The sequence below is a fragment of the Marmota monax genome, unplaced genomic scaffold, assembly GCF_021218885.2.
Source record: "Marmota monax isolate L192 unplaced genomic scaffold, Marmota_monax_Labrador192_F-V1.1 WCK01_AAM20220418_F8-fsc00055, whole genome shotgun sequence".
In the NCBI taxonomy this organism is placed as follows: Eukaryota; Metazoa; Chordata; class Mammalia; order Rodentia; family Sciuridae; genus Marmota; species Marmota monax.
Window position 1 is genome coordinate 9,125,761 of NW_026695205.1, and position 19,428 is coordinate 9,145,188.

The 19,428-nt window shown below is 48.6% G+C and overlaps 1 long non-coding RNA gene across 1 annotated transcript; it reads right to left on the bottom strand.

Annotated features, from left to right (window-relative positions):
- Positions 1-4,925: 4,925 nt before the first annotated feature.
- On the bottom strand, positions 4,926-19,365 carry LOC124083518 (uncharacterized). The gene is made up of 3 exons (XR_006848776.2): positions 19,148-19,365; positions 14,887-14,965; positions 4,926-5,571 (listed from the first exon to the last, which is right to left on the bottom strand). It is a non-coding gene; the product is annotated as an uncharacterized LOC124083518 (long non-coding RNA).
- Between the last annotated feature and the right edge of the window lie 63 nt (positions 19,366-19,428).

Consider the following 19,428-nt stretch of genomic DNA (forward strand, 5'->3'; position numbering starts at 1 on the left):
TTGGGGTACTGGGGATTGAACCCAGGATCCCTTGACCACTAGTTATTCTTTTTTTAAATAAAAAGTTCAAGGCTGGCCTTGAACTTGCTATCCTTCCTCAGCCTCCTGAGTTACTGGGATTATGAGCCAGAGCTATCACACCTGGCTCATACCTATTCTTTATGTATTTTCTGTGGTTGCTTCTTTTGCTTCAACAGAAATATTGAGTATTTGCAACAGTGACCAACTATCCCACAGATTTCTAGATTATTCACTCACTGGCCCTTTAGAGAACAGCCTGCCAACCCTTGCTCCTAAGAGCCGGGTAATCTATACTTTAATAATTGCAGTTTTTTTTTTTTTTGAACTGTTGTAGTCTGTATTTCATAGTGTTAGTTGGACTTTTATATCTTATTTTTAATATAAGATTATGAAATTTACAAAAGCAGATGATAAACCTGCTTCTTTGAAATGCCAGCTGTGTAAACTGTATAGAGTGGATTCTCACATGAACGTCCAGTAGATCTTCTGGGATATTATGGCTAATTGGAAAACTTCATGATGATATAGTGCACCCATGATATTCATAATAATGATCATTTTGAGCTTGATTCTCTGACTCCTTTGTCTCTCAGTTTCTTCAAACACTCCAATCAGACCAGCCTTTTGAAGGACAGCTCTGAGTTTCTCATCTCTGGTTAAAAGCCAAACACAAGTGAAGCATTTTACAATCTATGTGTTCTGAAGAACGAGGCCTGCGTTTCTTGGTCTGGCATTTGGAGTCATTATGAGCTGGACTCAAACAGGTAGAATAAGGAAAGATGTGAAGACAGGAGTCGTCTTAGGAAGGGGTAGAGGTTGGGGGCTTTTCCGACATCTCTGCTCCTCGCGGCCTCTTTTTCAATATCTCCAATATCTCCAACCACTAGCTCTTCACTAGGAACGGCTGATGTTTAGGCTTCTCTTCAGAACACAGGCACACGGCCATTCGCATCCTCGATGGGACTCTCCCTGGCTCCAGATCCTTATGCTCCAATTTATATTCCATCCCTTTAAGTCTTAGGACTGCAGAAAGTTCCTCCTGCCATGGGTCGAAATTAATCTTTCCTCCTTTGGACAGTCTGCTTTACCTCACTTCTCCTGTGGAGCTTAGAATTTTTCTGAATTACACTTCACTGGGTACATGCTTTATCTGTCCCTCATTTTTATATATCTGATTTTTTTGTAGCTGAATTTTTACAAAGGGGGCCATGTCAACTGAGTGCATGGATGGAAGACGTTGCACATATGATTTACTAAGTTACCTTCTTTAAAAAAAATTATTGAATTAAAATTTTAAGTATGAAAAACTACATTTTAAATAGGAGCTGAAGGTAAGGTCCAGAGCATGAGAGAAGTACTCAGACAACCAGAGAAACACCTTCTGCACCTAACACGCAGCAGGGCAGTCAGACTGGGGACTGCTGTTGCAGGTGAGGTCGTAGGCAGGGTCGAAAATGGGTTGGCCTACTTGGTGCCTTTTATTTTCTCTATTAAGGAAGAGCCAAGATCATCTGTTAAGAATGAGGAAGGACAGAGGTGAAGAACAGGATCTGATGTAGATTGCAGAGGCTAAGCAAACATTGGTGTGTGTTAATTCAGTGTCAGGTTATCGTGTGTTAAATAAAAATCACAGGGGACCATTGTTTTGGACTGAGCTCCGGCCTTGGGTCCCAACAGAGCAGGCTAAACTCAAAGTCCCACATCACCATGTTGGAATTAAGTTGCTCTCTGACCTGTAAGAAGTCAGAAGAGAGCGATGAGCACTTCTCCCACAGGCCAGTTTGAACCGGTGCAACTATTCCCTGCTTCAGTCCTTACAAAGCGACCTGCAGTGGCCCAATATTATCCGTCTTCTGTCCTTCTCTCTGTCTGTCCCTGCCTTAGGAAGAAAGTAGCTTTGAAACTCTATCATCTGCATGTCCTTCTTTGCCTCTGCTTTTCCCACCTTCGCTCTCTGTAAAACCAACCTCTTCTGCCTGGCTCACTGGAACCCTCATCCCATTGGAGGAGGGAAAAGTCCTCCATCCTAGAATCTCAAGGAAGGCAGTCAAAGTCTTGAAGCTGAATCTGTTTGGATTGTCTCTGGACACAGATGAGAGCATCGGAAAGACAGGGAGGCAGGGAGAAGAGCTTTGGCAAGACGGTCCCTGAGTGTTGGCTGAGTGAGGACAGGTGTGACCAGGGCTCCTTGGGGGGAGGTGGAACTGGAGAGCGTGTGTGGATCAGGGGCAGGTGAAGCAGCGTGACCAGTGCCCCCAGAAGGGTGGGCCGGGTGTGGACATGGCAGGTCTGCACTAGAGTCCTCAGGAGGCCCGTAGTTAGGAGCGTCTGGGGGTCAGGAGGTGCCACAGGAGTGGGTAGCTGAGGTGTGATGGTGAAGGTCCCTGGAGATGTGAACCAACTGCTCTGCAAGAGTCCACTGTGTGGACACCGAGGTCACCCTGAGCAGAAGGACTGTGTGGCAGAGTTAACGGGCACTGTGACAAGTCCTAGGACGGTTGGGCGAGAAGAGCACAGGAGACAGCAGCAGATGGCCACCTGGTGTTTCAGCAGAAAGAAACTGGGTGTTTTCCAGATTCTTCCACACCTCCCCCCACCCCGCCAACAGTAAAGCTTATCCCTCATCACTCTGTGGATCCTGGACCCCTGTCCGCACCTACCCTCACTGTCTCTGGCCTCTGTGACCACAACAGGTGTTTCCTTTGTTTCAGTTCTAGTTGGTGAACTGGTAAATCTTCCTTCCTGGCTCTTGTGCCTGACACTGTGGTTGCCTGGTTCCTGCTTTCTTATTGTTTCTGTAACCAACAGTGCATTGGGTCCTATTGTCCCTTGCTGCTTAGGCGCCACTGACCCACATTTGTTTGCTTCTGAGAAACGAGATGCACCAAAACAGTACTTTCATGAAAACCACCGTAGAATACAGAATCCAAAACATCGTTTTCTTGCAATGCATGGGAAGGGCGTGTCCAGATTTACTGGCACCAGAAGACATTTCCCACCAGGTGCACAATCCCTTTATGGATGACGTCTCTCTCTCATTCCTGCCGGGCACATTCAGGATCAGTCAGTCTCCTCATTAGCTCATGACAGTATCTGTCTTTGCAAGAAGGTCGCTTTTAATTTAATAGCCAGGAATATCAAATGGAAAATTTACTGGAAGAAACCTGGTTCGTGTAACGGTTAACAGAACAAAATTTCAAATTAAATATTGCAGTGGGGGTGGCCACTCCTCTGCAGAGTTACTCCCTCCCTTTACCTGACATTCTATCTAAATTTAAAGAAAAGCCATACATAAATGGGGACAATGTCACCAGCTAAATAAATTTTCTCTAGCTCACTAAAAGCAGACACCTGGTGACCTTCAGATAACGTGGGAATGTGTAACGCCCTCCTGTTCTTTGGTCCTGTGCATCAGGTAACACAAAGCACGGACATGGCTGTGAGGTTTAACTTGTCTAAAGAGTCCCGGAGACTAGCCCAGGAGGTCAAGGTTGATGGTGGTGTTCCAACCAGAGGGGGAAGCAGACACCCTGGATGAGGAAGGCCCAACCCAGCTCATAGCCCACCTGCGTGTCCTCCTGCTACACCTCCTTCTCCTCCCTGCAAAAGCATAGCCATCTCCCTAAAGTGGTGGCCAGGAGGGTGGAGATGGGCTCCCCCATCTTCTTACTGCCCTTGAATCAACCTGATTCCCTTCCCACCAATTCTCATCTCCAGAGTGTTGGGCTTCTAGTGGAGAGCAGATGGACTTGCAACCAGCAACCACATCAAATAGCACTTCAGTTGTGTTTCTTCGAATACATTAATTTGCCTTATGGGAATCTATGTGTGTGTTTTCTTAATGTGACTCTGTCCCCTCTTGAACATCTGTTTTCATAGAAGTAACCATCAGGGTTTAGATAGAATGCCTTTGTGCTGTAGGCTACAGGTTCCGAGGACACCTGGGAGTGCTATGCTCATCAGGTGCAAGGCAGTGGGAGGATTTCAATGTGTTTTCTTGCTCTAATGTGCTCCACTCTGACAGCACAGGAGAGAGCCGCTTTCTTCCCACCCTGTGCATTGATCTGAAGGATCCCATGAGGGAGCCTTGCAAGTTTCTCTGGGGCAGCATATAGTTTGAAAAATCATTATCATGATTAAAATGTTTTCTCTAATATGTGGATGCTAATTCACAATAAGGCAGGGGGCACTAGGGAAGAATAGCGTTACCTTAAATTATGTAGAGGGAAGTGATGGGAGGGCAGGGGAGGCGATGTGGGATAGGAAAGACAGCAGAATGAAACAGACATTATTGCTGTATGTCTACATGTGACTACATGACCAATATGATTCTGCAACATGTACACCCAGAAAAATGAGAAATTACATCCCATCTATGAATGATATGCCAAGGTGCATAAATGCATTCTAGTGTCATGTATAACTAATTAAAACAAATAAAAAATTAAAAAAAATGTAATTGAAAAGAAAATCATTATTTTTATAATGAAAACTTCTGAAAGAACAGTCCACTAAAATGCTTTTTTCTGGCAAGACCACATCCCAAGATCATACTATATGTGTCGGTGATTCTCATGAACAAAGGAAATAAGTGGGAGTTTTGTGGTTCCTCCCTCCCCATTCCCTTTTCTTTGGCCTCTAGCCAGACACATGGCTGACAGGATTTTACCTGACGGGGAAACCTGACTTGTATTCCCTTGGGATACAGTCTGCATGTGGCCACTATAATTTTCTACTAACATTCAATAGTCCACATTGGTACTGGCAGAAGAGTGGTGTGCAGAGAAGACATTCAAATAAATAATGACTCTACCTAGTGAGTTAGGTTGTTTTCCTTTCCACATCTGATGTAATGGACTTGATAGCAGTTAGCCGACTGTCCCTAACTGAGGGACACCATATTGAATACTTGGAGTTGAACTCAGTAGTTGGGTAAATTGGGCATTTAGCATGGTAGTAGCTGCTTCAAATTACATATCAAGTTGCTATTATAGAGACCTTGCCTCATTTCTAGCCCCCCAGCCTGGACAGCTTGTTTATAAGATCACTGGACAAACTAGGCGGCTAGATTAAGAGGCTAGAGGTGGCTAGATATAGGGGCCTTTCCAAGAGATCTCTACATACACTCTTCTCCAACTCTCTGTGGTTAATCCTTGTGTTTTGCTCCTTTGAGAAGCATGGCCAGTAGACTCAGGTCCTTATCTGAGAGAACTTCTCCTTTCATACAAACCACAAGTTAAACATTTCAAGTTGGTCTCTTGGGAAGAACACCTGTTTTCCACTAACCTTTAGAGCCATCTCTGTGTGGCTTCCTAATGGCGAAGCAGTACATTCAGGCCATGTCAAGCTGCACCTTCTGTACATAAAACTCAAAATATGGTCTTGGAGAGCTTCCCATGAGGTCATGGCTGTGGTGATGAAGCAGGGTGACACTGTGCGGCTGGAGCAAGCATAATGGGAGCAGACCCACTTTCTCGCCCACTTGGGACTTGCTCAGGCCAGATCCTGATATGCGACTTCTCCTAAATGATGGAGGGCTTGTGGGGATGCCTGGAATTTAGAAAAGAAATATTTATTTTTTAGGTGTAGATGGACATAATGCCTTTATTGTATTTACTTATTTTTACGTGGTGCTGAGGATCAAACCTAGGGCTTCGCCTGTGCTAGGTGAGTGCTTTACCACTGAGCTACAACCCCAGCCCCTGGATTTTTTATTTAAGTGGATCAGAAACATTCAGTTCATTGTGAGCATATAGATTTCTCTGGTACCTTGGTCTGTCATGATCATGCAGTAACATTCTTGATGATCTCTTCTATGTCTATTATTTTTGTAGCTATACATTCAATTTCTTTTCTTTTTGTGTTTTTCTTAAAATTCTAATATGCACACTGTCCTTAACAAGTTTGTAATTAATCACTATCTTTTACCTCCATTGGGGAAGAAAAAAGAACATTGGGTCAATGGAAATCTAGTCACCCATCATTATATCCTATATTTTACCTTTTATATTTTATTTTGATCTTGTGTACTTGCAAGGTTGAAAATTATTATGATTATATTACGAATTTCAGTGGTTGCTTAGAATTATGGATGTTTTCCAATCCCTTTGCTCATATGTTCTTCTTTCTAGATTGAAATTCTTTTGTAACTACTCACATACTTAGAAATTCTTTCAGTAAGGGTCTCTTAATGGTAAACTCACACAGTATGAGTCTGAAAACATTAATTCATGTTCAGTCTTGAATGGTAGTTTGACTGGGCATGAAATACTCAATTGATAATTATTCTTTCTCAACACTGAATATATTATTTCATTACCTTTGATGTATATTGTTGCTATTGAATGGATTGGGACTGGACTATGTGCTATTTCTTTGCAAAGAATAATGTCTCTTCTCTTCAGATGCCTTTATATTTTCTCTTTACCTTTCCTGTGTTATGGTTTCAATGTGAGATCAATGTGGACATAATGGTTTCTAAATTTCTGTATTCTTTTCTTTCATCAAAACTAAACATTTTCAATATCTTGTCCAATTAACTTACCTCTTTCATTCAGAAAACCTTTAAATATATATATATATATATATATATATATATATATATATATATATATTGCCTTCTCATTTCATTCGTCTTGTTTCTTCATTTCCTATTCGTATTTTCCATCTATTTGCCTGTCTGTGCTACTTTCTAGGTTTCAGATATATCTTCCAGTTAATTAACTCTCTTTATACCTGTAGCTAGATTCCAATTTAATCTCTCTACAGGGGCAATTTCAATGCATATATTTTTCATTTTAGGCATTCTTTTTTTTTCAAAATATGTCATTTTCCCATGTTTTCCTTTGTGTAATTATTTTGAACATTTTAATTTTGTAGTCTCTGGCTTTTTGTTCAATTATAAACTCCTGGTGGGAGCCTAGTCCTAATACGTGTGTGTCTACAAGTATTTTCTAACTTTGGGCTGTGAGTTCACATTCGGTGGGACTTTAATTACCTGAATCTTGCAGCCCCTTGAAGGTGTTTCCTACTGACGATGTTTGAGTTTGTTGCTATCAGGTACTTCTCGAGTGTTACCAAACTTGAACAAGACAAGTTAATTATGCTTAAAGAATCACAGGAAAAGACCTATTTTTTTAAAAGTAGAATTACCTGAGAAAGAGGGCTTGGCTTTGCTTCCAAGCCAGGGTGTCTTGAGTTTGATTCTCTTACAAGCATTTCCCTCAGGCTACGCAGTACATGATTCTCTTTGTCATGCAAGTCAGATTGGCAGAACTGCTGGCACAAAGTCCTAGCACGGCAAAGAGCCTTCCCTTGACCTGGATCTCATTCAAAACTATTAGAAGTGTAAAGGTGGTATAGTTCCCTCCAGAATCTGAAATCCCTGAAAATGTTGTGTAAGTATTTTTGGTAGCAGGATCATTTTTGGTGGATAATTTTTGCTTTCCGTGTTGATAGACTCGAGATCTTCCTGTCCTCTGCCACTGTAGACAAGTTCCTGCTGTGGTAGGCTGCGGTAGCTTTATAAACTCACCTCTGTTCTCTGATGCACATTTCCTTATCAAAACACTTAGGTACAGTATTTCTACCTGATGATTTTCAGGTCCTTTCAATGTTCATTTATAAAGACAGTGGACTTACGTGGAGTCCTCTAGAATGCTGTATGGCCAGAGCCACTGTGAGTTTAATGGTGGCCCAGCAAAATCTTCATGTGTCATATTATTGCTTCAACATTTTTTCCTCTTCTTCATGTGAGGGACTCTGAGTTCATGAAATAATCAGGTCTGTAATCTTACTAAGGGACTCTGTGGTTAATCAAACCTGGCCCCTGTCCTTTAGTTCTGGACATTTCTTTTAGTGCCATATAGTCAAGTTGCTTAGTCCTCATAACAGATGAGCGAACGCCTCGCTGTCAGGATACCTGTGGGGGAAGGTTTCCTGGTGTTCTCGTGCTTGATGTCTGTAGTGTTGCAGTAACTTTTACGGTGCCCTAGGTCAAATTAAATATCTAACAGTTCTGTTGATTAAGCAGTTTGATATGTATCTATGTCCTAACAACCTAGTAACTATAGGAAGAGAGGTACATATAAAATGGAAGGAAAAGAGTTTTTATTCCATTCTCAAAAATTCTCAACTACTTAACCCACAGAGTGTGCACACGAGAAACATCGTTTGTATAAATTGAAAGAAAGGAGTTTTGTTGTTGTTTGGTTCAATGAGTAATGGGACATGTGTACCCGTCGGCCACTACTCAACTGGTCAAGTATTGGAATCATATTGAAAACTGCTGCCCTCGATTCCTGTTGATTTCTCCATTCCTGTAGTCTTCTCACCAGCGTGGCCCACTAAGCCCCCACTTTTCACAGACGTGCTGTTAATGAAGGTGTTGTGGTGGGATCTAATGTTGCATTGCACAACGCCACACACCCCTGCAAAGGCTGAAACACCGCTGTGGCTTTGCAGACTGTCACTGCGGGTGAGACTGCTCTGATCGCCATGCTGGCCCAAGGGTGTCAGGTAGTGACGCACACCTGTGTCTCGTGGTGGGACGCCACCTGTGTCTCTCCATCCTGGTGGAACCCCTGAGCTCCTCTCATCTCAGCATCTCCTCCCCTCCACCTACAGAGAACAGAGATTCCAGGTCCCCTGGGCCGTGTGTTTCTCAAGGCTGTGGCGACGGGTGTTCCCAAGGCCTCTCAGAGGCCATGGGGGGTGAGCACGGGCAGATGGTCCAGACCACCTCAGGAGTCTTCTCTCAAAGTCCCTAGGTAACTCTTTAAAAAATATCTCAATAAATGAATGACCTGTCAGCTTTATTTCCCATGTGTCAATGCTGAATGTAGAATTCAGTCAGTGAGAAAAGAAAACAATGACACCTAAATTGGCATGTTAACTTTTTAAAATCTGGTACCTGTCCCTATATTAGTAAGTTCAGACTTAGAATTATGCAGTTTTCTTTCTTTGTTCCACATGCTTAGAATCTAAACATTAGAGAAAATAGTATAAAGAAAAATATCTGAACCCCTAATAGTTAATATTGATAAAAACATTGTCGAATTGGCTTTTCTTGCTAAAATGCATGTTTCATAAATACCAATGTGTTCTCATTCCACATATACAAACCTGCACATTTAAGAAAATGATATTTCCTACCTAAACACAAAATCATTACTATACTTAATACACTTAACACCGATTCCATGGTGTTATCAAAGCAATTGGATTAGCTGTGTCACCAAGGGGTGCCAAGAGCCCCCAGGTCCCCCTTAATGCCGCCGTGTCCTCACTGTGTCTTCAGCAGGTAAGCGTGCCCACCCTGCACACCACGTGACCCACGCCTCCCACGTGTCCTCTGCTCTGAAAGCTGCAGCCACTCCTGGTGGCCTTTTGCTCTAGTCAGATTCCAGGTTTGATGAAACAGAAATTGGTGTGGGCAGCTCACCCAGGAAGGGAGCTTCTAGGAATGGCCTCCTATCTCTTTGTTGGGAGGCCACGGGAGCCACCTCTCCACTGCTGGGTCCCCCCTTTAACGCTGCTGTGTCGTCACATGTGTCCCTCCTCGCCACACTCCCAGTCTCTCAGCTCCTGCACTGTGACCCCGACCCGCTGGGTCAGTCCCTCCCACAGCGGGCAGTGAGACTCATCTCGCTGATCCTGGGGTGTTTCCAATCAGCAAAAGACAATCTGGTGTCTGCTGCAGGTCAGATGCCCCCGAAAGCCGACTTCGAGGTGAAGATCTCCTCTAAGAGTTTTTGATGGGTGCTCTTGGGATCAACAGTGAAGAAACAGGCGAGGAAGGAGGAGTTAGAGAACCCAGTGGTCACCATGGCTGCTCAGAAACGGGGACAGTCAGCCCCAGGGAGCTTCACGCTGCAGCGCTCCCGCAGATCTCCAGGGGGAGGAGGGGCTCTCCTCCTGACCTGGCAGGAGTCTGCCATAGCCCACGTGGGGCCTCAGGACCGAGGCGGGAGGACTCCACACCCTGTCTGCACAAGTCACAACCACCAGCTTCTGGCACAACCGTAGGACACAAACGAATAAATCCATTAATCGTGCTAATAAGAATGACCACTAACCCTGACCCTAACCCTGCGGGCCTCAGCCGGGGCCGTCACCACAGAGGGGTGGTGCCCCAGCTGTCAATTGTCCCCTCTTCCAGCTGCTCTCAGAAGGAGGCTTTGGATCACAGAGGGTGTGGCCCAGGGGTAAGGTAACAGTTATCACAGTGCTTGACAGACAGATGGAGAAGCGTCCACCAGTCATCGCACACGTGTGTGAACGGTCAGTCCATCTGCATGGCTAATAAATAATGAAATATGATAAAGCGTATTATTTTAATGAAGAATTCAGCTCTGGCCGGTTGCAAATCAAAGCTCCAGATGCCTCCCGTGTGCCTCACCTGAGTGGGCCCTGAGGCCTGTCTCCTCACTCCCCTACCTTTTTTTGACCAGGTCATGCTCAGTGAGCGTCTGGGTCCCGGCCCTGGTCTATTCAATCACATAAACTTCAGAAGTATTTCCTTCTGCAAAGAGCGAAAGATGGAGCAAGAATAGAAGTTGAGTCCAACAAACATTTAGATAAGTCTCAGCGGAATCCTGAGCCTGCCCGGCCCATTCCGGACTCACTCTTGTTGATCTGGATAATCGCATCCCTCTCTTGACGGGTCTCCACCGTCGCCGTCTTCCCGCTGTGGAACGAGCAGAGCGAGGCTAGGGATGATCTGTGGTGTCACCCCTCTGCTCAGGTCCCCCTGGACCCTGTCTTCTGCAGTCCTGACATTGTTCCCTGACTCTCATCCTCACAGGACTTCACCTGGCACGTCCCCACGCCTGTCTCGTCTGACCACCAACAGCCCACCCTGTCCCGTTCCTCACTGACCAGGGCTGCTGAGCACGGAGCCATTCCGTGGGAACGCCGGCAGGTTCCTGCCCCGGGATGGCACCAGCTGTCCCCATGTGAGGAACTCTCGCCCCTGACACCCAGCCCTGCCCCTGCCCCCTGCCAGGCCTCGGCCCCAAGGCCACTGGGCAGGCACTCGCGGAGGAGGAGGCAGGAGAGCGTCTTAGCGGTTCCACGTTGGTTTGCTTCTGTTTCCTATCGTGTCCAACCTGCAGAACTGAGGCCGTGTTGGTGGGGGAGGCAAGGAGGAAAGAAAAGGCAGGAAAGCAGGTTTCTGGCTAAAACCAAGGTGGGCGCGGGGATGGGGGGGGCGGACAGCGACGGTGCTCCCTTAGTCCTTCTCAGGAAAGAAGAAGTGGAAGGAGCCCAGACCTGCCTCATCCTTCAGAAAGGGGAGAGAGACCCAGAGACAGCGCTGGGCCGGCGCTCGCAGAACAGGGCCTGACGGAGCCGTCTGGAGGGCGGCTGCCTGCCCTGTGTCTCCTTCCTTCACAGGCCGCCTCTGGGGTGGTTTGGTTGAGCCCTCATGTCCCCGTTCCGCTCCCTGGAACACTGGATGCCCAAGAGCACGGCCCTGTCTACCACGGAGTCCAGGTCCTGGAACAGTGCTCAACATCAGTGACAGTACCCTAACGCCTTCCAGGCCCGCGGAGGGTCTGGGGAGGTGCTTCCTCATGTTCTGTCTGCTGGGACCACTCCAGGTGACCTTGGTGTCTCCTGGAGGACAGAAAGAGGACTCCCTGGTCGGAGAACGTGAAGAGATCTCTATCAATCTCATATTCACTGCCCTGAAGCTTGTGCACTTAGTGATATTTTTAGTCTTCTCCTGTTTGTGTTCCTTCCGGGACTACAAGACCTTGCATTCTGTGAGACGCTGGTTCTCACGTTGTGCTCCCTGCAGCCCTGGGGTTACTTTGCAGGCACCCTGGGAGCTGCCAGGGACGACCAGGGTGGAGGGAAGGGGAGCCTAAGGCTGTTGTCCTGAGAGGTGGTGCCATTCACACAGACCAAAGAAGTTTGAGAATCACAGCCAATTCCCAGGCTGCTCCACCTTCACCGGTGGCCGGTCACTGAATACTTGTGGGTCACCTGGAAGGTGTGAGCCAGGCAATCACGGGTGCCTTCATTCCAGTCTTGATTCACACATGATGTGCCCAGGTCACAGAAGGCTCAGGGGGGCTGGGGGAGGCAGCCTCGGGGTTCAGGAGCCTGAACTGAGAGGCCAAGGGGAGGGCGGAGACCAAGGTAGGTGGCCAGATGAGAACCAGCCGGGAACTTGTTCTAGCTCAGGTCCAGACAGAGGGCAGTTTCAGAGTGACAGGCTGGAGCGTCAACTTGGAGTGGGCTGTGTGTGGTGGTCACGGCAGGAGAACGGTGCTCTGCTGCAATGTGGGCTCAGAGACTAGGATTTGCCCTGGTGACATCTTCCTTGCCAGCTCGGGACCATGGTTTTGCCACTGCGGGTTTGACAGACGCATGCATCCACGTGCTTCCGATGGTCATTCTTATCAGCAGGACTAATTGATCTGTTGGTGTGTGTCCTGGGTTGTGCCGGGCAGCTGGTGGCTGTTGACTTGTCAGGCTGTGCATCCCCCCGCCTCGGCCTGGGACTCCACCTGTGCTACGGCAGACTTCTGCTCTACAAGATGAGCCACTCGGGACAGGGTCAGCCTGGGACGGCCGTGGGGTCCCTCAGAGCGGGCACAGGCTGCCCCCCAGCTGGCTTCCTCCTTTTTACCGGGAGGCTCTGCCCTGACCTGTTTCACGTCCTGCCCTCCTCTGTCAGGTTCGACTCCACGCTCTGCGGGTCCAAGCCCCAAACAAACAAACCAACAAATGTGAACACCATCGGTCTTTGACATAGTTACTCAGCTAAGAACAATCCCAGAAGCTCCTGTGAAACTCTGAACATCTGAGTGCCCCTGAAGATACTCCAGTTAGAATGTTTCCTCCCACAAGGTTGGCCGCAGTGCACTAAAACACAGTTAATTATGTAATACTGTTTCACAAATAATTTATCTTATCTGTGCTAAAATCACAAAGGGACCACGCTAGTACCAACCAACAAACAAACATAAAACCGAAACCCAAACCAAACCAAACAAAAACCCCAAGAATCTCTTTACACTCTTTCCTAGAAATAAAAAATAAGTGCAGAATGTGGGATAATGTGGGAGCTGACATGAACTCTTTAAACCAGGGGAGTGGAGATTAGCAATGGCGTAGATTCTGTTGGCTTTACTTTTATGCACCAGGGCAGTTTTGGGTTAGGACCCAGTCCTGAGCTCCCTGGGGGCCAGGTGTAGTCTGTCTTAGTATGTTTTCCTTGCTATCACAAAATACTCAAGGCCGGGAAGGGATAAAGAAAGGGATAAAGAAAAGAGGCATATTTAACTGACAGTTTTGAGGTTCAAAGTCCAAAACTGGGTAGATCCATTTATTCAGCTTCGGGTCAGAGAGCCTTATGGTGGATGGCATCATGGTGGAGCATGTTCAAGAGGGAGAGATGGAATAGTGCAGTGAGGAGGTGGTGAGGTGGGGTGGTGGGTGTAAGGGTGGGGCAGCCTTGCTCTTTTACAATAGACCCCTGATGACAATCACGGGGTCCCACAGAGCTACATTAATTCCTGTCAGGGGCAGTGCCCCTGTGCCCTCCCACGGGGCTCCACATGCTAACAGTCCAACCAATGTTCGCATCACCATTCTGAGGACCAAGCTTCCAACTTGGGTGTGCCCTGGGGGTCTCAGTCAAGCCATATCCAGACCTCAGGAGGTCCCTGCAATTCCGACTGAGCATTCTCCTGTGAAGCAGAGGCCGGATCCCGGTGAGCACGGCTTCCCCGCAGGTCTTGACCCGTGTGCTTTCTTCTTTGGCCAATGCACCTCTTTAAGTGGGGTGATCTCCTTGCATTGATCAATAGCCTACTTTGTTTGTACCACAGGAAAAATGCCAATATCCAACCTCTATTCAGGGTGAATGGATTCTAATGTATCTGAAGTTCAAATCAGTGAACTCTAGAAAAATACGATTGAAAATGGATGCTCTAGCGTATTCTGTGTGTCTGTGTGTGTGCGCGCGCGTGCTTGAGATTTAGTGCTTCAAAACTGTTGCTATTCTTGAAACCCATCCCCTGATGTTTTGCCGCTGAGATTGTTACGATGTCCCCGCACTGCACTTCCTGTTCTGCATCGTCCAGTCCTGACCTGTGGGGAGGCACTGACCGGTCCTTCCTAACTCAGCCCATTCTCTTCTCCCTACCCCCTACACTCAAGTAAATCATGTTTTACTCATATATTGGCATAGTTTGGAAAGTAGAAGATCGTCAAAATGATTAGTTTACAGACATTTTGTTGTCAAATACTTCCAGAGCTTCCACGCCCAGATAGATATTCTGTAATAGTTTTATGTCCACACGAGAATTTTTGTGGCCAGTTTTTCTTTACTTCATTTATTTTCCTGGCTCATCTGCCAGTACTGGAAGCCCCTAAATGGCAGAAGCCCCTTTTCATGCCCGCATACTTGTGGGGTCTCTACTTCAGGATTTACGTGTGGTCAGGCCTTGGTGGTCAGGGCTGGGGTGGACGTGGACAAGAAGGGGACGCTCAGGACAGCAGGTGTCTGGCGCCACACAGGTGCACCATTGCTGCCTTGTCTGCCTGTTGAGGCAGGAGCTCTGGCAAACGCAGGGAGAAAGTTTGGCCTCTGGTCATCTCTGAACGTCGGCTGTCCCCCGACTCTCTTTGCCTTTGGTTCTCTCTCAACAGCTGCTGTGGCTGAGGTCACTATGTGGGATTGCATACTCACATGTATACATCGTTTAAAGCCCAGAGAGTGGCACTGCCAGGCTCATCAATGCACATGAAAAACAGCAGCACAAATAAGGGGTACATGACATGGCCCAGGATGGCAATAGAGATGAAGAAAGGAGGGAAAGGCAGAGACGTCCCGAGAATGAGTGAACTTACCAGGGCTGGTCACCAGTCTGGAGTCTGTGTAGTTCTGACCTAGAGATGGTGCTGAGGGCAGGTAGTGTCACCTCCACTTCTAGAATAAGGAGACAGGTCTTAGAAAGGTGAACTAGTGTGCCCAAAGTCCAGAGCTCAGTGGCCAAACCAGTATTCAAAGCAGGGTCCTCCAAGCCACCATGCTGCCCTATCCCTTGGAGGAAATGCTTCACTTTGGAAAGAGCCAGTGACTTCTGGGTCCCTCCGAGTTCTTTCCAGTGCTCCTTTCTAGCACTGCTGAAGGACGGAGTCGTCAGCACAGACGTGGGGATTCTGCTCATGGACATCCTGAGTGCCCTCCAGAGACCCTCCTCTGGGCACAGCCTGATTATCATGTCACAAATGGAACTGGATGGATGGGGCATCCTGACCAACAACGTGACTCAAGCTGCTTATGTAGGGATTCCTGGGCACATGATCTGGGGCCTCCTCACTCAGCTGAATTCCTGATCCCTCTGCGGCTGCAGAAGGGAGCTCAGGATACCTTTCTTCTCTGTGTCTCTGGCTACTTGCCTTCAGCCCTGGGGCATTTATAGAAACCTCGAGGGGAAGAGAAGGCTGCACCCAAACTGCACCGGGTTGGCAGGTCAGCAGCTGTAAACTGCTAGGAAATGGCCAAGAGCCTCAAGGTTTCCATGTCTCAGCCAAGGGGCTGTTTACCCAAGAGGTTCAAGTCCTTCCAGTCTTGGGAAACACAAGTGATTCTTGGCTGACCAGAAACCCTATGAAGTCATTCTGACAATCATTCTGAAACCTCCCGTGGTTGTGGGAGGAAAGCCAGACCCCACCATTGGATGTGAAGAGGAGGCTCAGTGTGGACTTACTGTGATCCGAATGTCCACCCGCCCTGAGCTACACTGTACGGAAACGGGAACCTGCCTAGGAAGAGCCAAACAGGCTTGGTTCTGTGGGCTCCCGTGGTCCTGCAGGACGTGACCCATTGCCTTCTGGTCATGCATGTTCAGGACGCATTCATTTACTTGTTGACAAATGGGGGCTGAGCACCTGCTCTGCACTGGGCTCTGTGGGAACTGAGCACGATGCTGAGCAGAAACCAAGGCACCTCTACCCGGGGGATCTTGCTGTCAATAGAGGACATACAGAAAGACGCAGCTTTCAGTGGTAAGAGATCTGAAGAGAATGGTAACCAGGCTTTGAGAATGTACAAAATGGCTCAAATCTCTCTGCAGATCTGGAGATCTTCTGCTGAGCTTTGGAAAACATGGACCACTTTGTGGACCTTTGGGATAGAGGATGAGTTAGGATGAGGGTGGCAGCTGGTGCAGTGTCCCATACTAACCCGTGGTCCAGCTGAGCAGTCAGAGAGCTCCCTGGGATCCAGCTCCTCACCAGGCTCTGCTTGGCTTGCACACACTCTGTAAAGGGAGGAGAAGCCCTAGCTTGCCCAGAGGCAGCCTTGGCCGCGTGGGATCCGGACCCTTTCTCCATATCATCCTGGACACTGGTTTGACTCTGCCAGTAACCTAACCTATTTCTTTATCTGTTTCATTCAAGTCTTGGCTCCCTCCCTGACAGGCCAGTGCTGCCGTGTGTTCTTGCTCCACGCACCATCCTGACTCCAAGCCTCCTTCTCCTGTTGTTGGCTCCTACCGAGAACTACACACAAGGTCTACACTTGCAGCTTGCAGCGGTGACAGCTGGAAAAGAGACGGGAGCAGGTCCTGAGTGTGGGCCGTGCAGTTCCAGCGAGAAACACACATTGTGCTCCTTCTGTGCGTCCCCCCCACTGCACACTCGAATCTGGGTGGTGCTGCGTCACTTTCCCATTGAGATTTGCCCAGCTCTCTCCTGTGGATGATTTTTACCTGGGAAGTATGTGCTCCAAGAGATTTTAACACAGAATGGCAGTTCTCTTCCTTTATCATGTTTGTCCGGGCTGGGAGAGGTGTGACAAGGAGCTGAAAGTTAACTTAATGGGGAACCTGGGCTTTGTTTCCCTGGCAACTTTAGTTCAGTCCTGTAAACGGAAAAGCCCCTGGAGGCCGGTTTGTTTATGCATGCCCAGCTCTGCCGGGCCATGTGACACCCTGAGGACTCGGAACAGTGCTGGAGAATAGAATCTGGGGCATTTGTTTTAGCCTCTTCCCTCTCGAGTCTCACCCACCCTCATGGACATTACCCTGCAGCTGATGCTCATCCTCTTTGTAGAAAAGAATGGGGATGGAGGAATAGCTGGTGTCAGGACCCCCAGGCAGCACGTCAGCTGGGCAGGGTGCTTGTGCAAGGTGGTTTGGGAATAGTCGGGGCTGGAAGCTGGTCCTGCTGTTCAAGGTTAAAGTGGATAAAGGTCCAGCTGTTCAGGTGTTTGGGGCTGGAGCACTGGAGACTAGGAACAGTAACCAAGCCACACATGTGGACGTTGATCCTCGCGCTCACACTGACTTGAACACGTTACATGCTCAGGGCAGGCTTTACTAAGAACTCTTGGAGACACGGTAATCCACATTTATCCACTGGAGTAATCTGCACTTGAGAAGCCTGGTGAGGTTTGTCCACTTTCCCTACACAGGACATCTCATGGGCACATCCTGCAGGAGGCTTTATAATGCAGTAGTGGTTTCCAGGGTTCCTGTGACGGGCTGCCGAGATGGAAACCTTGGATCTCCTACATACTAGCCCTGAGTCCTGGACAAGCCTCTTACTTTTTTCTGCCTCTGTTTTCTCATCCATGAAGGACTCACCATGTACTGGGACTGTGGAGATGGTTAAAGGAAGACATCTATGTGAGGCTGAGAACAGCACCAGGCCCTACAGACGCCCCATTGACTGACATTGAACTGCTGCGCGTTCCCAGCTATTTGCCGCAGGAAGAGAAAGCGCCTTCCAGATCTTCTTCAGCCTTTGACAAGGATTTTGCAAGAGCCAACAAGGGCCAACATTTCCCCGGCTCCTTCCATGAGACTCGGACATCTCTCTTTGGTGGCTGCTCCTTTACCCAGTCGATGGGGCAGGGGCTTGGGAACACGGAGGAGGGGGAGGGCAGCAGGAGAGGAGGAGGAGGAGGAGCCCAGGCGTCCACTGACCCTAGAGCTGTCTGCAGGCTGAGCCCCCATGCTGCCTTCCTCTTTCCCAGCCAGAGCTGTTCACTCCCAGGAACTGGAGACTCTGCTTGGGACTCGGAGTCCTTTGATCCCGGATCCCTAGGGGCCAGTCGAATGTCTCAGAGGTGGTGTGCAGTGCTGCCTCCCGCCCTAAGGCAACCCAGCAGCACAGGGGACCTGGTAACACGAGGGACCAGCACCTGCGTGGCGCAGAGATGCGAAGGGAGACTTCCTTTTCAGTCTTAAGGTCAAGGTCGGTGAAAAAACAGAAGGCCTGGTTTTCTCCTGCCTTTCTTAAGCATTTATCTTGCCATTTTAGAAAGTCAGAGGGCATGGTGTTCGCTCCACACAGTGAAATTTAGGACCAAAATTGACTAAAAGAACAAAGGCCCGGCATTCCCTTTGACTGTGGCGGAGGACGAGTGCCACTTGACTGAGATGTGGTTGTCGGCGCCCCTCCCCGCCTGGGCATCCACGGGCTCATGTCCTGAGATCAGAAACTCCTAAACTCCAGACCCCGGGAGGCCATGCCTGCTGCCACCCTCTCCCAGCAGCCCCTCTCACATCCCCCTCGACCGTCAGTCTTTCGGGGTTCGGCGGCCTTGTTACCGTGTGGACTTCCGCTCGGGGTACTCTCCCTCCCCGTGTTCTCACCTCAGCTTGACCTTAGGCAAAAGCTTGCTCCCTCTTTCAGGTCAAAACACGACTTTCCTTGGCACACCTTGCCTGGCAGCCCCACCCCCTGCTGGCCATCCATCCCTGGGATCCATTTAGACACGATTCACATCTCACATTTAGCACCTGCCACAGGCACCCCTTTGTATAAAAATGGGGTTGAGTGTGTGTGTGTGTGTGTGTGTGCCCCTGTGTCGTGGCTTCCCCGACACCTCATGCTGCTCCTACAGAGGGGACCAAGTCTCACTGGTCTTTGCTTCCTCAATTCCTAGAGCAGCGTTTGCAGAGTTGGTGAGAGCCTCTGCGTGCGTGGAGGAGTGACGGTGTGCGCCTCCTGCCTCTTTCCTGCCGGGGATGGAGCCCTCGGAGGAGACCTCCCATGGAGTCCTCCTTCCCCTCCCTCCTCTGGGCCTCTAGCCTCCGCCCGCCCTGCCTTCTCTCTTCTCAGTTCTGTCTGGTCCTCACTGGGGGATCCTGAGACTCACAGTGGGTGTCCAGGTTCAGAGGAGCAGACAGTCCAGGAAGCCCTGGGTCAAGGCGACCCTCTCCCACCGTCCACAAGTGAGTGGCCTGGAAGACTCAGTCCTTCAAATGCTGTCCCTTCTTCATCCTCCTCCAGTGGAGTCTGGAGGCCGGGAAGGTTTGGGGAGCACGGAGGAGGGGAGGGGCCAGTCGCATGCCCGCCCCGTCCAGGTCAGGTGGTTGTTCACCTCCCTTACGTCTTATCTGTGCTGGTTTCATATTTTGTGGAAGGTTCCTTCCAGGA